This window comes from Dermacentor variabilis, chromosome 7, assembly GCF_050947875.1.
Source record: "Dermacentor variabilis isolate Ectoservices chromosome 7, ASM5094787v1, whole genome shotgun sequence".
Taxonomy (NCBI): domain Eukaryota; kingdom Metazoa; phylum Arthropoda; class Arachnida; order Ixodida; family Ixodidae; genus Dermacentor; species Dermacentor variabilis.
The window spans coordinates 126,121,900-126,135,452 of record NC_134574.1 but is presented as its reverse complement, the minus strand read 5'-3'; positions in this window follow the sequence as shown (position 1 = coordinate 126,135,452).

Sequence of the window (13,553 nt, the reverse complement as noted above, 5' to 3'; positions counted from 1 at the left end):
CCTTAGTGGCCAATTTCAGTATGATTTTTCCCAAGATAGCTACATTAAATTCAGAGCTACAGAGGATTCGAGAGCAGCTGGAGACGAAAACGCAGGTGGCGTCTAAGCGGACGCCGAAGGAGAAAGCTCGAGTTTCGTATCTACACACGGACACGATTCGACGCTTCGCCGTGCTCCCTCACGGGTTACAGAATCAAGCGCCTTTCTTTGCTTTAGATCACTGTCATCGTAATCATACTGGACGAAGGAGCCCTGAACAGCTTCGCCGTAAAAGTAAATATAATCTAAAACTACGCACGAGTCGCCGCACCCCACGGCGTGCTTGTTTCTGACGATTAAAGCTTATTTCATTCACTACTGAGCGCAAATAAACAACATCGAACTATATCCAAGTGCGAACGAAGCCACTGCAAGAAGTCTCTTTTGTCTCCACAGCGTTGACTGCTACGTATGAAACGGAGTATAGTACAACTATACCGCGGGCAAGGTGAGCAGGCGTCTCACCACCGGCTGCGGCGGCCGGCGCTTCGACTTCACGTACTGACTCATGTTCGCCGTTGAGGGTGCGCGCGCGTTCCTGGAAAGATCCGTAGTCGTGAGTCGCCGGTCTTCATCGGTGTCTCAAAGATTGCTCCTCTGCCGGCGCGAGCAGACGCTCATCTCGCTCTGCCACGGTGGCCGTGAACTTTTTTTCGTGAACTGAACTTCGTCAATCTTTCTACACGTGCTGAGCGTGAGCTGCACGCAATGCAACACCGTGCAGGACAACATATTAACGAACTACCAATCAAATCCCTCTATAATAGAATAAACTCGGGAGGAGACATCTGCGTCTACCAGGCAAACGTTTACGGTGTTTATGTAATGCGCAATGCGTGCCGAACCGCAGGCTGTGTGCGTTCCCGGCGATGTATACCGAGCAGGCCGGCAGCGGACAGCGCACTCTCGCGGCGTCATCGCGAAAAGGGCCCGTCTTTTTTTGCCCACGCAAGGCATACCGTTCCACTATTCTAGTACACTATACCGCAGGCCAGTTAAGCAGGCGTCTCACCGTCGGCCGCGGCGGCCGGCGCTCCTAGTTCCCGTACTGACTCGCGTTCGCCAATGACGGTGCGCGCGGCGTTTCTGGAATGTTCCACAGCCGTAAGTCGCCGGTCGTCATCGGTGCCCTTCGCAGGCGCAAGCAGACGCTCACCTCACTCTGCAACGGCGGCCGTGAACTTTGGGCCACAGGGGCTACGTCGTACTAGGGTTGGACCAACACCACCCAGGCAAACTTGGTTCGACGCAGTTGGACGCATCATCTGTCCACCATTCGAGACACCGGTGAAGGACGCGTTCCGCCGCGGCTGCGGCAGTGCGGAGGATTTCGACCTTGCTGCGCACTTCGGGATACTGCGCAGAAACCGTGGACTCTTCGACGCCGCTCTTTGTGTGTGTATTCTTTGCTGCAGTCACTGGGCCTCGACGCACCGCTATCGGAGTGGTTCTTTACCGGACCGAGACGCAACTGCAGTGACGCCTTGCATGTTCAACTGTCCGGGCGTAAATTGTTCCCCAATTGAACTGATGCTGAATTGCGCGTCTCACACGCAACGCACGTCGTCGCTCGGCGCAGAGGGGCTTGTTCACCCAGGCGTCTCAAGTTGCTGCTGAGCGTTTGATGTGCTTTTAGACCGGTGATCATTGTCGGCACGAAGGCACTCCGTCTCGGAGGTAGGCGGCGTCGCGAATCTCTCGGCCGCGGAAACCATGAACGTCGCCGTTTACTCCGACGTGCCGCACGGACTAAGCGGTGTGGAGACTGTGGCAAGTGGACGGGCGACCGGGTGTGGCGAGAGCGATAAAGAGAAGCCTGCAGGCATCCAGGTGCCGGCAAACACTGAGGCGCCATCTGATATACATTACGCCAGTGCACCAGTGGAAGGCGACGACCTAGCTACCATCGAAAGGCTTCGCCAAGAGACATCGGAAGGTGGCGCGAGCTGCGGAGCTGGAGAAGGCGTTGTAATAACAACAGAGAGTCCACTTGCGCTCTACTCATTCTTGTTATTTGACGAAGAAATATGTAGGTTTCTCCAAGGAAAGGCTTCAAACCAAGCCGGTGCCAGCCACGAGAGCGCGTTGACCGCCGTGGATGCTCCCAGTGAGCCTTTCGTTCCCGCGGTAATAAGGAAACTGAATTTGATCCAACAGGCCCTGGCGGTTCCCATGCCTTCAAAGACTGGGACCGCTACGACTGAGCCGAAACCACGCGGGCGTCCGCGCCGACGGACGGCGCCTGTTGGTCGGACCACGGTGCGACGGAGATACGTCACAGATAAAAGGGTGCAGTTAATGCGTTTAAATAAGGAAGTGAACCGCAATGGGATAAAACTGGAAAAACTGGCCACGAGTCGAAAGGCTATGGGCGGTGCCAAGTCTCCGTCCGAGCTTCGCCGGCGAGCCCCGAACGGCGAGTGCTCGAATCCAGCGGCAAGCGCATCGGTTACGGAGGAAGCTGCCCTACGCAGGACTGTCGTGAAGCGCAGCGCGTCTAGGGACAATGCGTCAGGGAAGGAAGTGATCACGAGCTGTGACAACGTCGAGCCCACAACGGACTCTCCCAATACCACGGGAGCGTCGCGAAGCGAGATGGCTGTTCGGGTGCCTTTCAAATTTGTTTCACTCGAGGAGCCGCCTGTTTGGAGAGGGGAAGAACGTGCACAGCTTTCGACATGCGTCTCAACTGATCCAGCGGTTTGTGCTTCGAGTGTGGCGCAGGCCCGTAGCGGAGGAGGTTTGGAACCTGTGCGCCTGCACATCGACGACGTTCGTCTTGGATACTCGACCATGCGGGGCGTTTCTACGACGCCGGCTACCGTTGCTGGTGGCAACGCGACACCACGCACCGTCAGCGTGCGCTTGCTCACTCGTTGCAAGGACGAGATATCTGTGGGAACTAAGCCGCATGCTTCCGTCGCGCTGGAAACGGCGTTTGTGAAGGCGTGTGAAATTGGCGACCGCCCCGCCCCTGCTGTGCCCGCTGTACCACCATGCGCCGAAACATCCGTTAAGTGTGAAGACGTTGAACGTATCGAGAGAGCGGAATTTGCGTTGGATGCCGATACGCGTATACTGACCGCGAGCCATCGCGATGAATCCCCCACAGCCGAGGTCGTCCGTTACCGACATGAGCCATTAGACCCGGTCAACTCGGCGGAAGAGGGCGGCTGGTTAACAAATGGCCCAGTGATTTCATCTCCGGGCTCAGCGGACGAGGTACGACATGAGCCATTAGACGCGGTCAACTCGACCGAAGAGTGCAGTCGGTTAACTGGCCCAGTGATTTTGTCTCCTGGCTCAGTGGGCGATGTGAGAGACTTGTCTGGTGCGTCGTGTTCGCTTTCAACTCCTTTCGCGCAAAGCCAATCTGAAACCGATACGCAAAGCTTCCTTTCTCACAGTCATTTTGTTGGTGCGTCGGAGCGCCTGCCATCTCCGCAAAGGCGGTACTTGAATGATGAGCAAAGCGTAGCGCCGTCCGAGGACGTTTCCTCCGAGCAAAGGCATCCCGAAGATGACCTGTTGGTCGTCGCAGAGATGTTTGTTCCTCCGCGCTGGAACCATAACGACGATTGCGTCATCGTTGAGGCTCAGAACTCTCTGTGTGGCTGGGAATACTCTGCAGCTAATGGGGCGAGTCCACCTGAAGATGACTTCTTGGTCGTTGCAGAGAAGTTTCTTCCTCCGCGCAAGAACCATGACGACGATTGCGTCATCGTTGAGGCCCAGAACTCTTCGTGTGGCTGGGAATACTCTGCAGCTAATGTGGCGAGGCATCCCGAAGGTGACCTGTTGGTCGTCGTGGAGAGGTGTCTTCCTCCGCGCTGGAACGACGATGACGACTGCATCATCGTTGAGGCCCAGAACTCTCCGTGTGGCTGCGAATGCTCTGCAGCTAATGTGGTGAGTCCTCCTGAAGATGACCTCTTGGTCGTCGCAGAGAGATTTTTTCCTCTGCGTAGGAACCATGATGACGATTGCATCATCGTTGACGCCCAGAACTCTCCACGTGGGCAGGGATACTCTGTGGCTTGTGTGGAGCATCCTTTGGAGTCCGGATCATCCGTCGACGAATACTTCCTCCCTGAGGCCCCGAAAACTGCTTCGTCCAAAAGTCCACGCGCACGGGGTGACAGGTCGCTTGAGACTCTGGAAATGAAGAGGTTTCGTTCTTACTGGATGAGGCAGCATACCAATGCTTTTGCTTCCGCGCTTTTCTCACCTGAGCAAAGGGGGCTCGCCACTTCTCAGAGCTCTTCTGAGCGAAGACGGTCAGTGCGAGAAGACGTCATGCCGGTGCCACGAACCGAGAGTCCGCTTTGTCAGCAAACGCAATCTTCTCTCCTGGCATGTGAAAACTTCAGGCTCCGGCAAGCAGGCTTGGCCAATAGCAATGTTTCTGGAAGTCGGGAAGCTTCTCGCGGGCGTAATCTGATTCCAGGCGATGAGCCCGAGACGTTTCCCAGACACTCTGCTGCTTTCGGAGCTCCTGTCCAACCTGAAATGTCTTTTTCAGTGCGCACTGCCAATGACACACTTGCGCCCGGTGACGTTTCTTTGCAGCCGACTGTGCATGCGACCGCTGAAGCGCTTGCGTTGCCTGACAGTCTCAGTCTTTTACAAAGGCTCCCCTCAGGTAACGACCTGACCTTCGTGCCCGAGAGCTCGCCCCTTCGGCGGAGACAGTCCGGTGATGACGACGACGTCATCATCGAGTCTTGGATCAACGGTCGTGGCAGGAGCCAGTCGGAAGACGATGTGTGGCAGAGCGGTGGCCCTCGACAGAGACAGTGGGGAGATGTGGTCGATCTTGCCGTTCCAGGCGGCTATTCTCCTCAGCGGAGCCGCCTCCCTCGTTTTACCCATTCCATCGAAACCACGGGTGCAGCCGAAGTGTCATTCTTAGCCGCGGCACGCCACAACCAGCGGACGGCTTCGACAGTCGGTGCAGCTACGAACTTCCACAGTCGTAGTCGTAATCGCGTCGCCTTGTTCGAACTCAACGCTCTGAGAGCTCTGTACATCTTGCAAATGTGTCCCGACGGCCGCACAAGGCGTCGGGTGACTCAACTCTACAGAGAAGGAAGGCGCAGCCGCGCAATGGAAGCCTACTCTGCCGAAATACGCGCTCTGGTGCGCGCTCTCATCGAGCGCAGGAGCCGGGACCCGAACGTGCCGACGCGGTTACTCCGCGAACTGGTGAGTGTTGAGTGGCGGCTTCCAGATGCGCGGCATCGCTACAGGCCCCAGTTGCGGGAACTGCAAGACCTGACTGGAATTTTCGAAGACTAGACGTGAGTGCCTGAACAGTTACGCTAGCGGGTGTACATCCAGATCTATAGCCCGAAAAGACAAGTCCAGTTGAATTAATCTCTGTGTAATGCGTCTTTTTTTATGCTTTTGTTTCAACAGGTGAATGTTGCGGTTTTGTTCTGTCTTTTCGTTGGGGGTTGCATCGTTATCATGTTATGTCTTGTAGTGCTGTACGACTATCCAAAGATATAAAATCACTGTTACTACTGCACTTTGCTGCGTTTTATGCAAGGAATGAAATAAAACTATAGCTATACTCTTACGTTGCAGGGTTCAAATGAGGGACTGTATGCATGGTTTTTTAGTGGACACTTTCAAAAATCTTTAAGGGTTGCTTGTGACATATATAATTCTAATTCATGACTTGGTCTACGCGAAGCGGTGGGCCCTATTTGCACAAAAAATTGTAATGCAAAATCGACTAATTAACAAACATTCACTAATGAAGTTTTAAAGTAATTTCCGTATGAGCCATATTGCAATTTACAAATTCTAGCCTTGGAGCTCGCAAGTGCCATCCACGTGAAACGAACTCTCAGGACGACACCAATTTCGAGATACTCATTCCCGAACTTTCCGGAGAAATGCATTGGTGTTCCAGTTAATTTGTTAACAAAACGCCATTGTATGCACTGAAACACATAACTAACAGGGACGCCAATGCATTTCTCCGCAAAGTTCGGGAACTTGTATCTCTAAACTGGTGTCGTCATGGGAATTCGTTCCAAGTGGATGCGCCTTGCAAAATCCACGGGTATAAGATAACTAGTTAAAAAGGGAATAAGTGAATGTTTGTTAAATATTCGATTTTGCATTTCAGTTTTTTTGTGCATGTCCGCCGCTTCGAGTAGACCACCTCATGAACTAGAATTGAGCTATCTGGCGCAGGCAAACTTGAAAATGTTTGGAACTGTTCGCTAAAACACCCCGTGTACCTATATAGATATGCCACACTGCCCAAAAAGAAACAGCCAGTGCCATAGCTAATGTAAGCGTAGTGTTTGCTCACGTTACTAACCTGTTCTGATCCGGTGGCATCAATACTACTCTTATTCGGGAATCAATTTGTTGCGCTAACGAACGAGAAGAAAGGGGGTTAACCGAGCGGCCTGATCTTTATTAATCGTATCATAAGAAGCCAACAAAGCAAGGGCACGATAGGAGAATTTGTGCTTACTAATTGAACGAAAGAAATAACGGCAATGAAAGTGGATGAAAACACAACTTGGCGCAGGTGGGGAACGCTCCCACGTCTTCCCATTACGCGTGCGGTGCTCGAACCACTTGAGCTACCGTGGCGCCGTTTCCCCATTTCTTGGGCATTTATGTTTTCACTACGAGAACTAACTTTGGGAGTGTTAGCCAGCGCCACCACTCACAAACCATGGCGGTGGATGTGGAACATCCTTTCTGCCGCAGGCGTCACGAGGACGTGATCTTTTTTAGCTGAAATCAAATGGTCAATAAACCAACACATGCTAACTGAAGGCATCAATGTTGCCGGATTCGAGATGCTCGTTACATAATGAACGAGAAGAATGGGGGTTAACCGAGGGGCCCGATTTTTAATAATCATATCATAAGAAGCCAAGAAAGAAAGACACCAAGACACATGGGGAAATTACTTGTGCTTGCTAACTGAATTAAAGAAATGTTAAATTAATAGCAATGAAAGTGGATGAAAAATCAACTTGCCGCAGGTGGGGAACGATACCACGTCTTCGCATTACGCCTATGATGCTCAACCAATTGAGCTTCCGCGGCGCCGTTTCGCCATCCACTTTCTTAGGTATTTATGTTTTTACTACTAGAACTAACGTTTGTTTGTTGGCTTCTGATAATTAGTTACGCTAAAGTGGTTCGTATGAAGAGAGAGAGAGAGAGAGAGAGAGAGAGAGAGAGATACCTTTCTTGAAATTAAGATTATGCTTGGTTACTGCGGACGGAGCCCCTGTTCCAGGACCCCATTAGCTATTGCGGCTCGCCTGGCCAGGTCGAGGGTCGCCAATCGGCTTCCTAAGTTCCGTTCGGAGAGGCGCCTCCCACGACCACTTGCAGTGTGTATCATTAAGTAGCGGCGAGATGGCGTCTCCCGGACGCTGCGTGCACTGGTAAGTTATGTGTTTAAGTGTCGAGATGGGGATTCGCACCATGAACATGTGTCGCCGTGTTTGTGGGGAAAAATTTTGCGGAGTCTGTGGGTAGATGTTTGTTTATGATTAGCGTCAGTCCCCCGCCTGGTGCCTATTGAGCTTGGGATGAGGTGGAGCGTTGGTTCTTCCCAGTCGTTGGGTTTCAAGTATGTCCCTAGGTGTGTGGCCGCGTGTCGGAGAGGCGTCGGTTAGAATGGTAAGTATCGCGGCTGGGCCTGTTACACCTCGAGCCAGGCGATCCGTCACATCGTTGCCTTCCACTCCGGTGTGTGCCGGACACCAGGTTATCCTATGGTCCATTTGGAGGCTTTGTACCAGTATGGGAAGGACCCCAGCAAGTGGAACTCCTCGAAGGAAGAATCGGCAGGCGTCTTGCGAGTCTGTGAATATATAAGCCGACTGGCTCCTGGCATCAGCGTCTCGGATGGCCAGGGTTATGGCTGCAGATTCTGCCATGTAGCTTGATGTCGTGCGTATGGACGCTGCTACGGTCGGTCTGCGCCGGTTCGTCGCAATCACCGCGCATGTGGGAGTCGCCGTCTCACCTCGCGAATACAAGGTCACTTTAGAAAGGTAGGTATCTGTGTTTTCCTGCCTTTTGCACAGGATGGGTGCTCAGGCTTGTCTCTGTTCCGCGTGGTAGTAAGGGTTCATGTGACATGGCATGGGGTTCATGCGGATTTTTGCTCGTAGGTCAGGTGGCACAAGTGTCGTCTCGTCTCTGCAGAACTGTGGCGTGGTCGCGTTAGCACGGAGCGCCCCTGGGGTGTTGCGTTGAGTCTTTCGCGCTGGGCCATGAACGTTGCCGCGGCGAGTTCTTCGTATGTGTTCGTCATGCCCAGCTCGCTGAGGCGGTCTGCGCTCCTGTTTTCGAGCAGGCCGAGTGCCGCCTTGCAGGGCAATCCGGATCGGTAGAATTGCTTGGTCGATTCCGGTTCGTCGGGCGGCTTGGAAAGGGAGAGCTTAGCTGACGGCTTATGGCAAAGACCTGTACTAGTTTCATAGTGTCTGTCTCCGTCATTCGTTCTCTGCTACGTGCGATTGTCTTAATGAGGTAAGTAACACTGCGCCCCGCTCACTTGAGTTTGGATAGGGCGATGCCGGCACTGCCCGTTTCTTGTATATGCATTCCGGGCACTCTTAGGTGCAGCACGTTTCGGATGGGTTATCCGCCAAAAAGTTGTTGTAGTGGCGGAGCTCTGTTTGCTTGGATTCTTGGTGGTCGAATATGTTTGTATTCTGACTTTCTCGGCGCTCGGGGGGCATTTCATGCCACCCTGTTTTATGTATCTTTCCACCATGTCTATGACTCGTTGAAGTGGGTTCTGTCTGTCCCCGTATGAGCCTTTAGTGGCCCAGAGCATAATGTCGTCGGCGTAAATTGCTGCGCCGAGATCTTCGTCTTCCTGTAACTGTAGGGTGAGTTTGCGCATTTTAGTGTTGAATAGGAGGGGGGACAATATTGCACCCTGAGGTGTGCCGCAGTCCGGCAATTCATACGGGAGTGACCGTGGCGCTCCAAGTGCAATTGTCACAGTGCGCCCACTCAGAAAGTCCAGAAAGTAATGGAAGATTCTTTTTCTGCACCCGACGTCTTCAAGGCTCTCTAGTATGGTGGAGAGATATGGTGTCGAAGGTCTTTTGAACGTCAAGGGCGAGCATGATTCTGTCTAGGCTGCACGAGGGAGCGCCGAAGACCTCGTCTTTCAGCAGGTGGAAGACTTCCATTGCAGAGACTCTCTGTGAAAGCCGAACATCGAGTCGGGGAGGAGGGTCTCACGCTCGAGATGATTTTCTAGCCGTGTGTGTACGTCTCTTTCAAAGAGCTTGTCCATGCATGATGATAATGAGATGGGCCGCAGCTGTCCGATGTCGCGCTGCTTGCCGGGTTTTCGTATCACGATGATGTTGGCCGATTTCTATGGTGCTTATACCCGACCTCCCTTCCTCGAGACGTGATCGTTGAACAGATGTAGAAGCTGTACGATGGTCGTGTCATTGAGATTGCGGAGCATAGCATTAGAGGCTTGGTCTGGTTCTGGTGCCGTGTTCTTTTTGAAAGTCTGCGTGGCTGCATAAACTTCCGCGAAGGTGATGAGGGCGTCCAGAACTACGTTGTCTTCCCCATGGTATTCTTTAGGTGCTGTTGTAGGTGTTTGAACCTCACCGGTGTTAGTGGTCTTGAGTTGTTGTGAGTTGAGTTGTTGTCCCTTGGTACTCTCCTATGAGTCGCCGCATGACATTAGCCGCTACGCACGCGTACTGGCCGGATCGAGCATGCATCGCAGTATGGCTCATGTCTTCTTGGTGCTCTGTGTATCTATGAGTCAGTCACAGAAGCTCTGCCAGTTGCTCTTATTTAGTGTTCGAGCCTAGGTGTTTGCATCTACTGCCAATCTGTCGATTCATCGCCTTAGCTTGCGGATGTGGCGCTGCCTTTTCCAACTCTTGCTGAGACTTCTACTAGATTGCCAGAGATGGGCTAGGTGGAAGTTTATAGCGGGCGCGTCGAGTGTGGTTTGGTACTCCCTAGTGGTGGCGGCATAGAGTTCGCTCAGGAAGTTACTCCATCCTTCCGCCATAGTGGGTATCGAGGGGGCTGTCTGCTGGCGTTCTCGATATTTCTTCCAGTCCGTCAGCCTGGCTGGCCCTAAAGGTAGGCGGACCTTTGCCGTGTTTACTGTCGTGCATAAGATGTAGTGGTCGCTGCCTAAGTTTTCCTGGAGGTTGCTCCAGGTAACACCGTTGTCATTGTTGATAAAGGTAAGAGATCCGGCGTAGTGTCCCGAGTCACTTCTTCGATCACACGCTGACTGGACAGCGTTACGTAGATGAAATTCTTGAAGGAGTGGTGGAGGAGTTGCTCAACGAGGTCCCACTTTCTGGTCTTCCATTTCTGTGGTATCAGCAAGATGGAGCACCAAAACACAGCAACAACCGAGCACTAAATTGGCTGGATCCAACTTTTCGTGCGCAGTAGTTTGGAAGGGGCGGGCCTGTAAATTGGCCGGCTAGGTCACCTGACCTCTCTCCACTCAATTTCTTTCTTTGGGGTTATGTGAAAGAACCTGCTTACATGATCGAGACGGATGCCACATTAGCTCAAGACAAGTATAACGGACGTCTGCCGTAGAACTCGAGCGTCGGTCACCAACAAAGCCACTGAAGGTGTGATAAAGCGGACTCGGTACTGCGAAGCTGCAGAAGGAGATCTATTCGAACGCGTCCTCTAGGCGGCAGCTGGTGTTCAACAGCACTTACGAATTCATAGATAATGGGGGCATACTGAAATCTGCTTTGTTTTGTTTCTTTTTTTATACAGGCGTTCCAACTGTCAATTCAGCTCATCTATAAGTGGTTGTTTACTTTCTTGAACGCATACGTTTTGCCTTTGCTCCACACGTGGGTCGCTGGCTGATCTGTTTATTTCACTTTTATTTTATGTCATGAACCTGTTTTTGCAGCACGTATACACTCTCATGAAAACTAAAACCGTCATTTTAATTCAGCTTTGGTCCTAAGCAAGTTTCTTCCACGAAGTATAGCTGCGCACGCACTCTGTCGATGCGGTACGAGCAAAGCAGGGATTTTGAAACTTGCTATGCCTATTACATTGCTTTTCGCGTTTCTGCGTGGTCAACGCGGCGCTTCGGTCGAGTTATGAAGTTGCTTTTGTTATTATTGTGATCAGTCAGCCTTGAGAGACGGATACTAAGAGGGACGTAGAGACGAAGGAATAGCTGAAAAGCCGCGAAACCTGCTGTTGGTGCTCCTTCCGTACCATTATCAAGGTGATGCGCTGTCTCTTTGCGCTTGCGACAGGCAATTCAGTTGCTTTCGATCAGCTTATTTGAGGGTGCTGCTTTATAATACGGGTGGAAACGCAGTTAGATGGCATTTTTCATGTTTCGTGAGGTTTGTTTGCCAGCCGGAAAAAATTGCGCGCAATTAGTACGTCGCTTAAAACGCAGAAGTGAGATGTAATTTAGGGGCGCCTGGGGGGCCTACAAATGCCTCATGGCATTTTGATAATTAGGAGTGTAGTTCTCGAATTAGATAAATAATTGCAACTGCCGAATTAAACTTAATGAACGAAAGAATTACTGGCGGCTGCTGCACTGTAGTGGAAACAATATGCACTAAGTTTACGTCGAGTAACGCAAATGCTCTTTTTAAAGACTTGGTGCATGATAGTGGGGGCACCCTGTATAATTCACTCAGTACGACAGAAAGCTGAGCTAGTTGGTAAGGATTCATTATGCAAAAAAGAGGTGAGGTGTGCAGACAGGACACAAGAGTAGAGAAGTGGACAACACGAACGACGCTGAGGCGCAAAAAGAAAGAAGACACAAAACTCATCTGCGCAAGCAAGGAACGGAATCACCACGTGTCAGTCGGGTACATGTGTCGGTCTACGTCAGAGATAACTGTTAAGGCACCTAATGTCTTCCTTATGTAAAGTAATCGAAGGCTGATTCACGCACGCACTTCCACCGTTATAGATATGCCACGCCTCTACCATAAGACGAGTACCTTCATTCTTATGCCTGCACAATATCGCGCGTTCATCTAACTCTGGCGTGCAGCTACAATCTTGGCAATGTAGGGAAAGATTAGAAGGCGATCCACCGGTGGATATATATGGGGTTCCGGAAGCTGGTCGGGCCCAGCCCACTTCGGAAGAATGAAAACGTTCCGCCCATGGCGCACGCTACTACACATTGACAATTCCATCATTTGAAATTTGTATAGAAAGTGTGGTTTGCGTAAGCACCAGCTGCATTGGCTCGATGGTTATGGTGTCGAGTGGCAGAAGCACGAGGATTATATACCGGCCACGGCGCGTCCTCATCCATATGTCAGCGGAATGCAAAAGACATGCTCGAACATACTGTGCCTTGAAGAAGAATCCAAGGTTGTTAAAACGTACTTTTGACCTGCCGCAACGACGTACCTCATAAACCATTGTACAGTTAGGGAAGCTGAAACCCAGAATAATAATGAAGCATCGTGAGCCGTTCCACTCTGTGAAGGTGGGTGACCAGCGAAGCTGTTTAGCATGCGACAGTGGCGTACCAACTACTTGTCGAGGGCGGAGGGGCAAGCCATCTCTCTCTCTCTCTCTCTCTCTCTCTCTCTCTCTCTCTCTATATATATATATATATATATATATATATATATATATATATATATATATATATATATATATATATATATTTAGGTCATATATATATATATGACCTAAATGTAGACGAGCTTCTGATATATGAACTAAGATATTACGCAAAACTGGACGACGTGTATGACATAGTCATGACAACTATAGAAAAGGAAAACTCACTGGTAATGGCACAAACAATGACACGCAAAATACCTAAAAAAATAGAATAAAATGCTAACATTGTTTGATGGACAGCCATACCAAAAAGAGAGCTTACTTATAAACCTGCACGAAAGTATATGAAATGCGTGACATGTTCATTACAACTGAACAAATTGAAAAAGACATGGCAGAACAAAAATAACATTACACTAAAGACTGAAATACACATTATCACATTATATTGCACTTGGCCACAACTTGAGTAACGGTGGCAAGGGGAACAGAAGGTAGTCAGCTTTTGCAGCAGCACATAGAAAACATTCGCAGAAAGGCCTATTCCTCAAGCAAAGACCAGGTAAAATAAGCCAACGCGACTTTTCTTTCGAACCGAATGCAATGCTCAGCAATAAAATTACATCACTTAAGACACTAAGTCGTACCTACTGGCCACTCCCTTGTATAATAAACACGAACCGCAAAAATCTGCATGTAGGACACTTGCAATGCTCATGCTTTCCAGAAAAAAAAAGCGTATCATGCATGCACATGAAGGTTGTTCGAGCGGTTTTCCCATCGGCGATTACTGAGATAGTACACAAACGCGAACACTAATTTTTCAGCTGTTAGTACGTTTGTAGAACGTGACACAGAGAAAAAGCACTGAGGGCGGTATGGAAAGCTGGACAAGTTACTGAAGTTGCAGAATGAGGCGGCAAAGA